Source organism: Puma concolor, chromosome A1 (assembly GCF_028749965.1).
Source record: "Puma concolor isolate L17-30 chromosome A1, mPumCon1.1.hap2, whole genome shotgun sequence".
NCBI lineage: Eukaryota > Metazoa > Chordata > Mammalia > Carnivora > Felidae > Puma > Puma concolor.
In genome coordinates this window covers 241277530-241292463 of record NC_141667.1, presented here as the reverse complement: position 1 = coordinate 241292463, position 14934 = coordinate 241277530, and the positions used below count along the sequence as shown (strand labels likewise).

The 14934-nt window shown below is 43.7% G+C and overlaps 1 long non-coding RNA gene across 1 annotated transcript; it reads left to right on the top strand.

Moving 5' to 3' along the window:
- The first annotated feature begins 468 nt into the window (after window positions 1-468).
- LOC147584911 (uncharacterized) lies at window positions 469-6242 on the top strand. Its single transcript, XR_015254381.1, has 3 exons — window positions 469-1142; window positions 4817-4923; window positions 5746-6242. It is a non-coding gene; the product is annotated as an uncharacterized LOC147584911 (long non-coding RNA).
- Window positions 6243-14934: the final 8692 nt, after the last annotated feature.

Here is a 14934-nt window from a genome sequence, read left to right as displayed (position 1 = left end):
AAGGGGCTTCTGGATTTCAGGCTTTGGTTTTCTTGTTTTCAGTGCTCAGAGTGCACTTGTCAGTGGGCAGCTTCCCAGAGGTTCAAACCAGGGGGTCCAACATCAAACAACTAGATGTTTCAGAAAGAAAACAGAGAAAGTGCAGGTGTGGAAAATGGCAGAGATATAATATGGGAAAAGTTCCCAGAATTAGAGAACAGGATTACCCATATTGAAAAGGCACAGAATGCCCAGAGAGATTAATTTAAAATGACTCAGACCAAGACACATCATTGTGAAATTTCAAAAATCTATATAGGAAAAAAGGATCCTATAACGCTTCCGCAGAGGAAGAAAAACAATCCAAAAAACGGATCACGTACAAAAGATCAGGAATCAGAATGTCATCAGGATTTTTTTTTTAATTTTTTTAAAAATTTTTTTTTTTAACATTTATTTATTTTGAAGACAGAGAGAGACAGAGCATGAACGGGGGAGGGGCAGAGAGAGAGGGAGACACAGAATCGGAAGCAGGCTCCAGGCTCCGAGCCATCAGCCCAAAGCCCGACACGGGGCTCGAACTCATGGACCACGAGATCGTGACCTGAGCCGAAGTCGGATGCTCAACCGACTGAGCCACCCAGGCGCCCCTCAGCAGGATTTTTAACAGCAGTGCTGGAAGTTAGAAAATAATGGTGCAATGCCTTTAAAATTCTGAGGGAAAGTGAGTTTAGAATTCTGTAACTAGCCAAACTATCAGGTACTGTAAGGACATTTTCAGGATGCATGTTCTCAGAAAGTTTACCTCTTAGGTAGCTGTTAAGAAGTGACACTTCTACTAAAATGAGATTATAAATGGAGAAAGAGGGAAGATATGGATCCAGGAAATAGGAGACCAACCTAGATGGGAGGCAATGAAGCGTGGTGAAGGGGGTTTCCAATTACCTATGTCTCAGAAACATGGTGTGCTGTTTGTCATTATATTACATCTCAGCTCTATACCCACCCCCGTCTTTGCCCTCCTTTGTGATATTGGAGCTGGACTCTATGATTTCTTTTGCTGATGTCACAATGTCAAACCTCATCAGTAAGAGGCACTGGTAGACACTGAAAGAGGAAGGGGCTTCTCTTGGGTGTCAGGATTTGGTTTCCTCGTGTTCATGGTAAGGCTGCCCAACAGATTCTCAGTAGGAAGCTTCCCAGTGAGATTCACCGGCACCTCAGCGGTGGGTTCCTGGGTATTAGCCCAGCCTCAGCACCTCATCACACTTCTCTGCCACAACCACACCCTGTCCACCTTGGGGAGAGGGCTTTTCTGAGCGGGCCCTTCCGTGGGCACTCCCCTTCCATCCTGGAAATATTAGTTTCTCTGTACACCTGATACTTCTGTATTCTTTAGGGTTCTCTGTATCTCAGGTATTTCCCTAGTTGCTAGTTAATCATTCTTCCTGTTAAAGTTTCTCTGTTCGTATTACTGGTATGGTTTCTGTCTCCCAGCTGGACCCCGATTGGCACATACAGTACTATCAATGTATTTTATCAAAATGTGTGATGTAGTTGTATTGGCACAACGGTAGAGGGGAGATAGTTATAGTTATAAGAAGGGTGTGTGCAATAGGAGAGTCAGCTTTTCTATGATGGAGGGGTGGTGGTCAGCAGATTACATTAAAAAGTTAAAAAACGGGGGCGCCTGGGTGGCTCAGTCAGTTAAGCGTCCGACTTCGGCTCAGGTCACGATCTCGCGGTCCGTGAGTTCGAGCCCCGCGTCGGGCTCTGGGCTGACGGCTCAGAGCCTGGAGCCTGTTTCAGATTCTGTGTCTCCCTCTCTCTCTGACCCTCCCCTGTTCATGCTGTGTCTCTCTCTGTCTCAAAAATAAATAAACGTTAAAAAAAATTTTTTTTAAAGTTAAAAACAAAAAAATACACTACAAGTGCATTTAGAAATATGGCTGAAACGACCAGAAAATGGAGCTTAACGACATGAAAGTTATTCCCTTTGGAGAGCAACAGGATGGCAGACGGGAGACTGCTAGTTTTCGTTATACGGCTTTCAGTGCTCCTCCATTTTTAAATTATTTAAATGTGTTACTTAAACATTTTAAATTTATTCACAATAGCCAAAAGGTGGAAACTCTCCAATTGTCTGTCAACAGATGAATGGATAAAAAAAATGTAATCTACAGATACAAAGGAATATTATTCAACCTTAAAAGGAAAAGCAAAATACTGACACATGCTATAACATGGATGAGCCTTGAAAACGTTATGGTGGGGGGCGCCTGGGTGGCGCAGTCGGTTGAGCGTCCGACTTCAGCCAGGTCACGATCTCGCGGTCCGTGAGTTCGAGCCCCGCGTCAGGCTCTGGGCTGATGGCTCAGAGCCTGGAGCCTGTTTCCGATTCTGTGTCTCCCTCTCTCTCTGCCCCTCCCCCGTTCATGCTCTGTCTCTCTCTGTCCCAAAAAATAAATAAATGTTGAAAAAAAAAAATTTTTTTAAAAAAATAAAAAAAAAAGAAAACGTTATGGTGGAACAAACCAGACACAGAAGGGCAAATATCGTGTGATTCCACTTATATGAAGTACCTAGAATAGGCAAATTCATAGAGACAGAAAGTAGAATGGGGGTTGCCAGGGGCGGGGGGGGGGGAGAGGAGTGCAGGGGATTATTGTTTAACGGGTACAGAGTTTCAGCTTGGAAAGGTGAAGAAGTTCTGAAAATGGACAGTGACGATGGTTGCACATCTATGCGAATGGACTTAATGCCACTGAACTGCACATTTAAAAATGGTTAAAATGGTAAACTTCATGATGTCTATTTTATCATATCAAGAAAGTTTCAATTTCATAAAATTGGTACGTTCAAGATATGGGAACATGTCTTGAAGAGGTAGAACATTAATTCATACCTGATGACTTGGAATATTAACACCTCTGAGGAAATAATTACACGTTGGTTTGAGAATGAGGTATTTTGGGAATTTTATTTAATCATTCACCATGCAAAGTTATCTTGTCTCTGTCTTCCATATTAAATGGCCACCACCTTGTTTCTTTTACCTCAGTCATTATTTCACTCCTGAGAAAAACCTGTGTATCAAAGAGCCGTGTTCAACATGGCGTTCCATGACTTGCTGAACGGGCATTTCCACCTCTTTCAAGAAGTATTGAAAGACCTACGACGGTTTCGGGCCTGCCAGGCACTGGGTAAACAGAGATGAATAGTATTCCCTCAAAATATTCCTCATAATCTAACAGGACGGACAAGGAGAGAAAAGGGCCTGTGACACACAACGTGAGAGAAGACCAGGGAAAGCGCGGCAGAGGGCTGGAGTCGGGCCTTCCAAGGTCAAAGGCCGCGGGAACAAGGGAGAAGCGGCCTCGTGGGTGCGTCAGGCCTGAGACCGCCTGGAGCACCCGGCCTTCGCTCTGCTTCGAGTCCGTCACGGCCGCGGATCAGCCGATCCCTACACTGCACTTCCGAGCCACCCGGTTCACTTGAACGAGGGCTGTGAAACGCTGACCCTCGGGTCGTGACCGCGGCGGAAGGCTGTGGGGAGCACCGCCGAGTCTGTCTCCGGAAGCGTTCAAAACGGAGTCACAGAGTCACCGGGGAGATTAAACCCAGCGGCGGGGCCTGAGCCAAGAGGGGCGAAGCCTCACGCGGGTGCGGAGGGCGTGTGCGCCCGGGGACTGAGGGAAGGGAGCCCCGGCCCCGGGCCGGCCTCGCGCGCCGACCTCTGGCGGCGGCTGCACTTGAGGAAGAGCCGGAAGGAGGGCTGCCTCTCCCGCCCGCCGGCAGGAGGCGGGAGGTGGGGGCGGAGGGAGGGCCGTGGCGCTGGCCCCGGAAACGGAGCCGGTGTAGGCGTCAGGCGAGCAGCGCTGGGTGGCTTCACGATCTTTAAAATAACGCTCTTCAAACAGGATTGAATAGAGACGCTGCCCTGGGAGTGGTGGTGGGTAAAAAGGAGGCCGGGAGGAAGGACTCAGCCTCTCGCCAAAGGTCCTCCGGGAGTCCGCTCGGGCCTCCGATTCACACACCCCACTCGGCAGGCAAGGGGTCACCTGGAGGCGCCCTCCAGAGGAGGCAGTTTGGGGGCCGTCTGTTGTGGTTTGGGTATGGCCTTGGGGGGATGGCCTCAAGGCGATCGAACGGCTGACCAAAGCCCATCCTCCCACCACCCTTGCTGCTCTTGCTGAGAGGCGGTCTGCAAACACCAATTCTCTGTGTGGTCGTGTAAGCGGAGAGAGAGTTAGGGGTCCCCCCCACCAAAACAAGACAGACTTAGCTTTTTGGTCATACAAGAAAAAGGCATTTCAGGCCCCGGGCATCTCGTGAAAGAACGTAAGAATAAATAGCCCCTATCGGGCCGGGAGAAACCCTAATCACATCGGGGACAAGAAATCGGTGGTAAAACTCCCAGTGCTGATTCCAAAGTGGAGATTGACCTGACGCACATCCTTGAGTTATCTCCGCAAGATCTAAACCCCTGTGAGCACTCAGATAATGGAGCGACTGGAGCCAGAGACTCCTTGACATTGACCCTTGCTGGCCCTCCTGACTTTGACCTGTATTCTCTCACCTTGGGATGACTTCCATGCTGAATGCCCCCCGCACCGCCCCCTCTGTGAATATGCATGCCCCTTAGCCTAAAACTTCCCCCTGTTTTTTTGCTGGAGGAGACACTGCTTTGGGAAAGATCCCTGGTGCTTTCCTTTACTTGTTGCAAGTAAAACCCTTCCTTTTCCTATTCTTTGGCCTGGTTGTGTCTCTTGGCCTGACACTCGCCAAGCACCAAATGCAGCTTCCGGTAACAGTTACATTTCTGGTCATGTTTTAGTGCCCTTTACTGGACTGGCATCCCAACAAGAGGCCGCCTGGCCTACCTCGTCTCCAGTTCTAGTGGTGAGGATGGGCCGTGCGGCAGGCCTCGATGTCTGGCACATGGTAAGTAGTCGGTAAGAGCAATTATTATTATTATTATTATTATTAATTATTGGAAGTTGACTAGGCTTACAAAATTCTTCAGTTGAAAAGCAAGAGTAAGGGCATCTGGGGGACTCAGTTGGTTAAGTGTCCGACCTCGGCTCGGGTCATGATCTCACGGTTCGTGGGTTCAAGCCCCGCATTGGGCTCTGTACTGACAACTCAGAGCCTGGAGCCGGCTTCGGATTCTGTGTCTCCCTCTCTCTCTGCCCCTCCCCCTCTCATGCTCTGTCTCTCTGCCCCTGTTCCCCCCCCCCCAAATAAACATTAAAAAAGAAAGAAAGAAAAGCAAGAGTAAAACCATGTCCATTTTTTCTGAACCTGAAGGAAAAGGATCTATATTTAAGTGTTATCTGTTGTCACCTGAGCCCAGCCGGGTATACTTGAATTTGTTCCTTTGGGTAAGAAAACAGCATGTGTTGACTTAAGTTGGTGGGTAATTCAAAGAGCTTCAGATCTTCACATCTTGAATAGCTTGTATGCGTTGGTCAGGCATCACGTACAACTATTTTTTTCCTCAAGGTGTACACGAAGGAGAGTTTTCTCTTTGGCAGTGTGTGTGGGATTGCTCTGTTTGAGGGACGTTTCAGCTAGTGATGAGGACGAGAGTCACTAAAGAAAGAATTGCATTTATTTTATAACTGAAGTCTCTGTGGTAGCTTCATAGAAGCCCTCAAGACCTAGCCGAGTTTTTTTCAAAGCTTTTTCTATGAAAAACCACGCCATCTGAAAGAAGAGGTAATTGTTTAAATTTCCTTCTTCTTTCTTCTTCTCTCCCCCCAGTCTGATGATGTTGACCAGAAGCTTCTCCATCCTACTGAATTAAATGTCTGAGACCGTCATGTGGTCAAGCTTTCAGCTAATACACAACAGAGAACTGCAGGCCACGCACTGACACTGTGTAATGAAAGGCTGATGGAAACACATTCTGGGAACTGCAGGAAGTCGAGGACATGAAGGAAAAAGACATTAAAGACTTTCTGTGTCAGATAGTAGAAAATGATTGATTACCTTTTAGAGGTAGGATTCTTGCATAACGGCTTTCTGGACAATTCATATTCTTCTGGGTAAAATACTCTGCTTTGGACTTTTTAATTGTGGGGATCAGATTATTTTGTAAGAGCAGTAAAGAATATTAAATTGTAACCAGGAGGGAGAAACATCTTAACACAACAAATAGATCTGAAATTTGATCTTTTAGCGTGTGATTTCCCCTATCCGGTCCTTATCTGTATGTTCATATTCTTTGTATATAAATACAATTATGTTTATATTCCACATTTTCATTGAAATATGTGTTTTTATATAGTTCCTTTGATGGTTTTTCATTATGTACAATATTGCTGTAGTTACACACTTAAAAATGTTTTTAAGCATAAGGTCATTGGGAAGAGGCTGCCATTCTGTTTTACTTGTTGCTGTTGTCAAGGTGAATTTCATATTTATTAAGACCCACCAATGAAATTCATGTCTGTGCTAGTCTTTGAATAAGTTAAAAGATACAAAAAACTTAACCCCCCAAAGACTTTTGTGGATCGTTTCTCCAGAAATGGCAAAAACAATACTCTTCTCTCATTAATGCTTATGTATTTGATCAATACTCTTAATTGGATGCACACAATGGGCAAGTCAGTTTCTGCCCTCGGTGAGTTCATTATCTATAGGAGAGGTAACTGACTGTCTTATAGTGATGTGTCTCAAATACCATGCTTTCACTCATATGTGGAATTGAAGAAACAAAACAAATGAGCAAAGGAAGAGAGAGAGAGAGAGAGAGAGAGAGAGTGCAAGTCAGGGAGGGGCCGAGAGAGAGGGAGAGAGAGAATCTGAATCAGGCTCCAGGGCTGTCAACATAGAGCCTAATGTGGGGCTTGATCTCATGAACTGCGAGATCATGTCCTGAGAGTCGGACACTTAACCAACTGAGCCATCCAGGCACCCCTAGACAGAAGACATTTTAGTATCAGAGATAAATAAAAGCAGTCACTAAAGAAAGGACCCCTAGGCATGTCAGAAGAATAACGAGTGGTCCACATTTGTTGAAGTGTAGAGTTCACATGGGGAAATGGTGCTGAAAAAGCCAACAACAGCGTGGCTCTGGGTTATGGAGGGTCTTGAGGATTTGTCTAAATGAAAAGCCACAGATTGGTTTTCAATAGGTAAATGACTTCAACATGTAGCTTTAAAATGTTAATCTGGGTGGTTTTGCTCAAGATGGGCTGAACAGGGGCCAGTCTGCGGGCAGAGAATACAGTTAAGTGGCCAGGAAATGAGGGGCAGAAATAGAAGGTGAGGGTTGCCAGGCAGAGGAGCCGGGAACAGAAGAATGGGTACAATTTGGATTGAAGAAGAGGGAGAAATAAACGATTATTCTGGGGTTTTGAGTTTGGGATGGTGAAAGATGCCACAAACTGAAAGGACCCTTAGGACCCTTAAGACCCTTAGTACTCAGTTTGAGGCAGTTCCTAAATCCAGCTTTGGACATGTTGAGTTTGGGGTCTAGATGAAATATTGAAGCTCAAGCGAAGGGCAGGAAGAGACGGGGGTTGATCACAAAGACATACAGACCTAGAAATGAACGAGATCTCAAAAGGGGAACTGTATACATGGAAAGGAACAAAGGACAGAAATTTGGGGAATGACCATATTTAAGGTTAATAGAAAGAGACTATAGGGCACAACCAGGAGCCTGGCGGTCAGTAAATACATTGCTCTAAGGCAGGGGTGGGGATTAAAAAAGATGGGGATGTCTAGGATGTCAGAAGCACTGGGGCAAACACAGATGTTGAATTAAAAACACAGACTAGGTACTTGAAAAAGTTCCACTGCCCCCTCCAGAGAATTTTGCTGGTGAAAAGGAAGAGGAGGTATTGGAGCTCGGTTTCCCTTCTGAGGCTGCCCTGGAAGTAGGCACTTCAGTTGTCAGAGGGTGATTCATCCTGACTCCTATTCCCTGTAGAAGAATCCGAGAGGTGGGGCCGGACTTCAGCCGCGCCCCCGCCCCCGCCCCCCTTGGGTTCCCAGCCCTCTGCGCACTTTTGCCTTCTGCCTGTCGTCTGAAGAGCTGAAAGGTTCCACTGGCCACTTCTCATCACAACGCAGTCTAGGAACACATTCAGCACACCTGTAGAACTGGAAGATGCACCCGTGACTGAAGAAATTTAACAGGAGTTGAATTAAAAACAAATTCAAATGGTAACATCTGAGCCAAAAGAGAAAGGGAGAAAACCCTATGTTTGGCCTCTTCCAACTGGTGGTTTTTACTGGCCGGTATACCGAATCCATTTGCATCTGGAGATTAGCAGAACTTCCCTCTTCTCCACCCTCATCCCAAACAGCAGCCCACATTGGACAACCCAAATCCAAAATGCCACATGCCCCAGAAGTCCGAGCCCAGTGACAGATTCAAGAATTTCAGAGTAGGAAAGACTTCAGAGATAAGTAGTTGGTTGTAAACTACTGCCTGGTGGTCGAATCCTGCCATGGCCCTTTTGGGTAAAGTTTTATTGGTACACAGCCACACCCATTGGGTCCCATAGTATCTGTGGGCGCTTTCTCGCAACGGTGGCAGAATTGAGCCACTGCACAGAGACCGTCTGGCTGGCAAAATCTAAAGTGTTTACTGTTTAGCTCTGTACAGAAAGTTTGACGAACGCTGGATTATAGGGCTGGCTACCTAGCTAGCTGTGCTCTCATTGTGAGCGGACAGACCTCTCTCTTTCAACCTGGGAAAATTGTGATGCTTCTAAAAAGCACCAGGAACACTTTTTGGAAGTCAGAGTTTTCCATCAAGTGGCTTTGGCTAGATTCCAGATAGTTTCTATTCATCCGGCGGTAGAGCTGGACTGGGGCACATGGCATAAAAACAATTCTCAGACCTCACTTTTGTTTCTGCTCAATCCCTTGTCCTTTTAACCAGCACAATAAAAGTGCTTCAATAAGCAGGGTCAAGTAGGATATACCAGAGAGAAATGTGAACACGAGATTACAGGCTGTGATTAGAGGCTCCGACGTGTGCTGAATGCCCTTCAATCACATGGTCCGAACTAAGGCCACCATTTATTATAAAACAAACTGCCCAGCTCTTGGAGGCATGGAATAGATGACAACTGCATTTTAAAATGTTTTGTGCAAGTAAATGAATAGTCATTTTGGAAAACAGGGAAGCAAAGTTTCAAAACAGCTGAAAATGTTTTCAAATGTCCATATTTTTGTGTTCTTGGGGATTTTGGTTCTTCTAGTTCTCATGCGGCATGTGAAATGATGCTCTCACACCAGTTCACAAGCACCAGGGTCTTTTGGTTTTGGACAGATGGAAAAATGAAAGCCCGTTAACTTTTGGGGATTAAGTTCACCGAACTATTCTGAATTTACTTGAATAAAGTCAGGAGAAGTCCTCCCATGTGGTGAGACGTGTATACTCCTGGGCTGCCGAGAGGGGAATAATTCGTTATGGTGTTTTGGGGAAGCAGTTTGACAATATGAATCAAAAATCTTTTTTTTTTTTTTTTACTTTAAACAGGTAATATTTTATGAGCACATATTAATTTTATAATTTTTATTCGTTTTATTTTATTATCATTTTTTTTTCATCAGGATAAATGTACTCTTTAGTTCCCACCCCTTATTTCACCCATCCCCCCACCCACCTCCCCTCTGGTAACCCTCAGTTTGTTCTCAACAGTTAAGAGTCTGTTTCTTGAGTTGTTTCTCTCTCTCTGTTTTCCTTTGCTCATTTGTTTTGTTTCTTCAATTCCACATATGAGTGAAAGCATGGTATTTGTCTTTCTCTGACTGACTTATTTCTCTTAGCATTATATTCTCTAGCTCTATCCATGTTGTTGCAAATGGCAAGATTACATTCTTTTTAAGGCCGAATAATATTCCATTATATATACATACCACATCTTCTTTATTCATTCTTCTACTGATCAACACTTGGCTGCTTCCATAATTTGGCTATTGTAAACAACGCTGCAATAAACATAAGGGTGCATGTATTCTTTGGAATTAGTGTTTTTGTATTTTTGGGGGTAAACAACCAGTAGTGCAATTACTGGATCATAGGGTAGTTCTATTTTTAGTTTTTTGAGGCACCTCCATAGTGTTTTCCAGACTGGCTGCACCAGTTTGCATTCCTACCAACAGTGCAAAAGGATTCCTTTTTCTCCACATCCTCACCAACACGTGCTGTTTCTTGTGTTTTTGATTTTAGCCATTCTGACAGGTGTGAGGTGGTATCTCATTGTAGTTTTGATTTGTATTTCCCTGATGGTTAGTGATGTTGAGCATTTTTTCATGTGTCTGTTGGCCATCTGGATGTCTTCTATGAATCAAAAAGTCATAATCAAGTTTCTATCCATCAACCCAGCAATCCCACTTCTAGGAATTTGTCCTAAAGAAATAGTGGTGTAGGGGCACCTGGGTGGCTCAGACGGTTAAGCGTCAGACTCTTGATTTCAGTCCAGATCATGATCTCATGGTTTCGTGAGCTTGAGCCCTGAGTCGGGCTCTGTGCTGATGGCACAGAACCTGCTTAGGATTCTATGTCTTCCTCTCTCTCTGCCCCTCCCCTGCTCATGCTCTTGCTCTTTCTTTCAAAAACAAATTTTTAAAAAAGTAAAAAAAATAAAGAAAAAAATAGTGATGTGGAAGATATTTACATATAATATGCATTCTTTAAAATAAACAAAAATTGGAAATAATTTAAATGTCCAACAATTAGATTCTACTTAAACAAATTGTCATACATTTATTTATATGGTGGAATATCATGGAACCTTAAAATTAGGGTTTTGAAGAAAATGCATTAACATGGAGAAATGTTCATAATATATTAAGAAAAAAAGTATTTTTTTTGTTTTAATGTTTATTTATATTTGAGAAAGAGAGAGAGACAGAGACAGAGCACCAGCAGGGGAGGGGCAGAGAGTGAGGGAGACACAGAATCTGAAGCAGGCTCCAGTCTCTGAGCTGTCAGCACAGAGCCCGATGCGGGGCTCTAACCCACAAACCGAGAGATCATGACCTGAGCTGCAGTTGGATGCTCAACCAACTGAGCCACCCAGGCACCCCCCAAAAAAACCATTAATGAATGTTAGCGAAGTTTATCTCTAGGTAGTGAGATTTAAAAATTTATTTTTATTTTTTACATGTATTTATTTTTGAGAGACAGAGTGTGAATGGGGGAGGGGCAGAGAGAGAAGGAGACACAGAATCTGAAGCAGGCTCTAGGCTCTGAGCTGTCAGCACAGAGCCCAGAGCGGGGCTCAAACCCACGAACTGTGAGATCATGACCTGAGCTGAAGTTGGACACTCAACCAACTGAGCCACCCAGGCGCCCCTGGGTAGTGAGATTTTAAATGTCTTTTATATTTTTCTTAATGCTTTGGTGTTTGTACTTTCAGTATAATGTGAAGATTTTTTTTTTTTTTTTTTTTGGACTTGGGATTTATTGGGATTTTAATCTACGGATCAGATCTTTCATTAATTCTGGCAAATTCTTAGCTGTAATCTTTTCAGTTATTTTCTCTGCTCCTTCTCCATTTCCTTTCCTTCTAGTATATTGGTTACATATAAGACCTTCCCTATTCTTCCTGTCTCTGAACCTCCTTTTCATACTTTCCATTTCTTTGGCTCACCATGCAGCATCCTGGATGATTTCTTCAGCTATATCCATATTGTTCAGATCAGCAATTCTTTCTTCAGTTTTGTGTTAAATCTATCTACTGAGTTTTAAATTTCAATTATTATTATTATATTTTTAATTTCTAGAACTTCTGTTTGGTCATTAGAATTTCTTGTTCTCTGCACATATATTTGTTAAAGTTTATTTATTTTTGAGAGAGAGCATGAGTGGGGGAAGGGCAGAGAAAGAGGAAGAGAGAGAATACCAGGCAGGCTCCACACCGTCAGCATGATGCCAGATGTGGGGCTCAAACTCATGAACTGTGAGGTCATGACCTGAGCCAAAATTAAGAGTCAGATGCTTAACTGACTGAGCCACCCAGGAGCCCCTCTGCACCTATTTTTATCTTGTCTTTTAGTTGTTTAAAATAGTAAATATAGTTATTTTACATCCTGTGTCTGATAATTCTAAAATCTCCAGTCTTTGTAGGTCTGTTTCTGCCATCTGTTGTTTCTGTTTATTGTCACATTTCTTTTGTGCATGTAATGAGTTTTATCTGTGTGCTGTATAAAGGTACATTAAAAAACAGATTTTTGTGCTGATGAAAGGGAAAGGGATGATTACTTCTCCAATAGCTACTCACGGGAAAATCATTCAAGGGTTTCTTTGAGACGTAGGATGAAGATAGAGAGATTCCTCTACAAAGGATTTGAGGATGTTTTTCCCAGTTTGAAGACACCGTAAACCCAATTCTCAGTGTGAAGAGGTTTTTTCAAACTGCTATTGTGAATTCAGGCTGCAAATTGCATGAGAACTAGCTGTGACTGTAAGTCATCTGGGGCATGATGCCCTGTCCACTGAGCTCCAAGGACCAAAGCAGACAAAGTTTCTTGTGGTCTTCGAAGAGGGGAGGGATTTTTAATTCTTTTTTTTTTTCCTTCTAGTTTTTAATCTGTAGTCGTTTGGGGTGCCAAATTTTGGGTACCCATCAGATCCCTTGGATGGACTTTGTCCTTAGCCCTTGTGTTCCCCATCAGGCCGTAGAAATTGAGGCTCAGATGAATCCTTGACCCCTTTCTCACCATTTTGCACAATGACTCTGGCAGGATATCATAACGGCTTTATCTTTAATTATAAATAAGATCTTACTACTTCACACCTCCTCGACTGTTACCTCTGGTCTGAGCCACCGTCACCCCTAGCCTGGGTTGCCTGAACCTCCTGCTTCTGTCCTCGCACTCTAGCAGTCTAGTCTCAACACGGTGGCAAGAGTGACCTGTTACCGGTCAGATCATATTGCTTCCCTGACCCAAACCCTGAAATGGCTCACTTCCCTTAGAGCAAAGCAAGTTTTTACAAAGCTCCAATTAGACATCTTGCCTCTCCAACGTCATTAACTGCCACTGTCCCCTCCCCCATGTCGTTCAAGGTACACGACCCCTCTGGGGTTTCCTTGGCCGTGCAAACTCGCTCTTCACTCAGCTGTTCCTCACCTCGTTTAAGGCTTTTCTCAAGTGTTAGTTTTCCAATGAGGCCTACCTTGTTGAATCCATTAATAATTGTGAACTTAGCAACACCACCGGACATCCAGTTGCTTTATTCTGATCTAAGTTTCCTTTTTCTTTGCATGCACTTGTCAGATTCTAAGTATTGTCATTTTCTCGTGTTCGTGTTTATTTTATTATTTCGTGTTTATTCGTTTTATTATTCGTGTTTATATTACCTTATTAGATTTCAAGTTGCTTCACGCAGGCAAGAATCACTCTTTGCTGAGAAATATAAACCACAAACCCTCATTCACATGGTGTATGGTCAGAATCTACACTATTTGAGTGGTTTGAGAAAACCTGAGCCACCTGAGACACCACGACCACCACCCCCAACGACAGCAAACAGAACAAAACGTTCCTGAGTTAATAATGACCCCAGAACTCAAAACTAGACCTCAAACTATTCCAACAGAAAAAATTCTAAACAACAAAAGCTCACAAACTCATGTCGCTAAATGCGCGGAATACGAGTGAGAGTCAGCGGAATGAAATTCCTGAAGCAGACCCATGAAAACTGAAGAGACTGGAATTATATGAAATCATAAAATGAATGTTTAAAGAAATAAAAGAGAAAGTTAATATATGGCAATCAAAATGGAGTTATAAGGAGCGCCTGGGTGGTTCAGTCGGTTAAGCGTCTGACTCTTGATTTCAGCTCAGGTCATGATCTTGCAGTTTGTGAGTTCAAGGCCTGGGTCAGGCTCCACACTGACAGTGTAGCGCCTGCTTGGGATTCTCTCTCTCCCTCTCTGCGTGCCCCCTTCTCCTGCTCATGCACGTGCTTTCTCTCTCTCTCTCTCAAAGTAAATAAAAAGATGGACTTATAAGACCAGAAAATAAATTTTTAAAACCCTTTAGGACTGAAAATCATAATGATTGAAGTTAGAACTCAGTGGATGGGTTAAACAGCAGATTAGACACAGCTAAAAATGTACCAGGGGAAACTACGCAGAAAGCCATTGACAGAGAAAAAGAGATGAAAATAAGACAAGGAGTTACAAGGAAGATGTTTGATAGAAGTTTAACTGGAGTTCCAGAAGTCAAGAGGCAATGTTTGAAGAGATAATGGCTGAGAATTTTCCAAAGTCAACAAGGGACAGCAATCCTCACAACTCAGGAAGCAGAAATCTTAAAGGGAAATCCATTCATTATAATAAATATGCTGAACACCAAAGAGAAAAAATGCTTTTAAAATACATGCGGTAAGAGGTGTTCTTAAAGGCCTCTTTACAAAAATGGGGAATGACCTGTGCTTAACTGCCCCAAATTACAATTTGCTTCAAGTGATATTCATGTGCCCCTTAGAAACATACAATGAGAAAATGTCCATAACTTCTCTGTAGAAACACTAGAGAATGGTCTTGTGCTTATCTGCCAAAGTCTACACTTTCCTCAAAGTGGGTTTCAAGAGAATCCTTGGAGAAGTGAGGTAAGAAGTTTTTAAAACAATTTTGTATAGCACTGGGGCTCCTGGGTGGCTCAGTCGGTTGGGCGTCTGACTTCGGCTCAGGTCGTGATCTCGTCGTTTGTGAGCTCGAGCCCCGCGTCGGGCTCTGGGCTGACAGCTCGGAGCCTGGAGCCTGCTTTGGATTCTCTCTCCCCTTCTCTCTCTGCCCCTCCTCTGCTTGCACTCTGTCTCAAAAATAAATAAATAAACATTAAAAAAATGTATAGCACTAAAAAGTGGCCTTTTCTTTGGCTTCCTGACACTGCACTGGGAAAGGAGAACAAGCCTTAACAGCAGTTGTGAAGAAAGAGGAACTTCAGGGAAGAAAGAACAGTTATGCTTAGAGC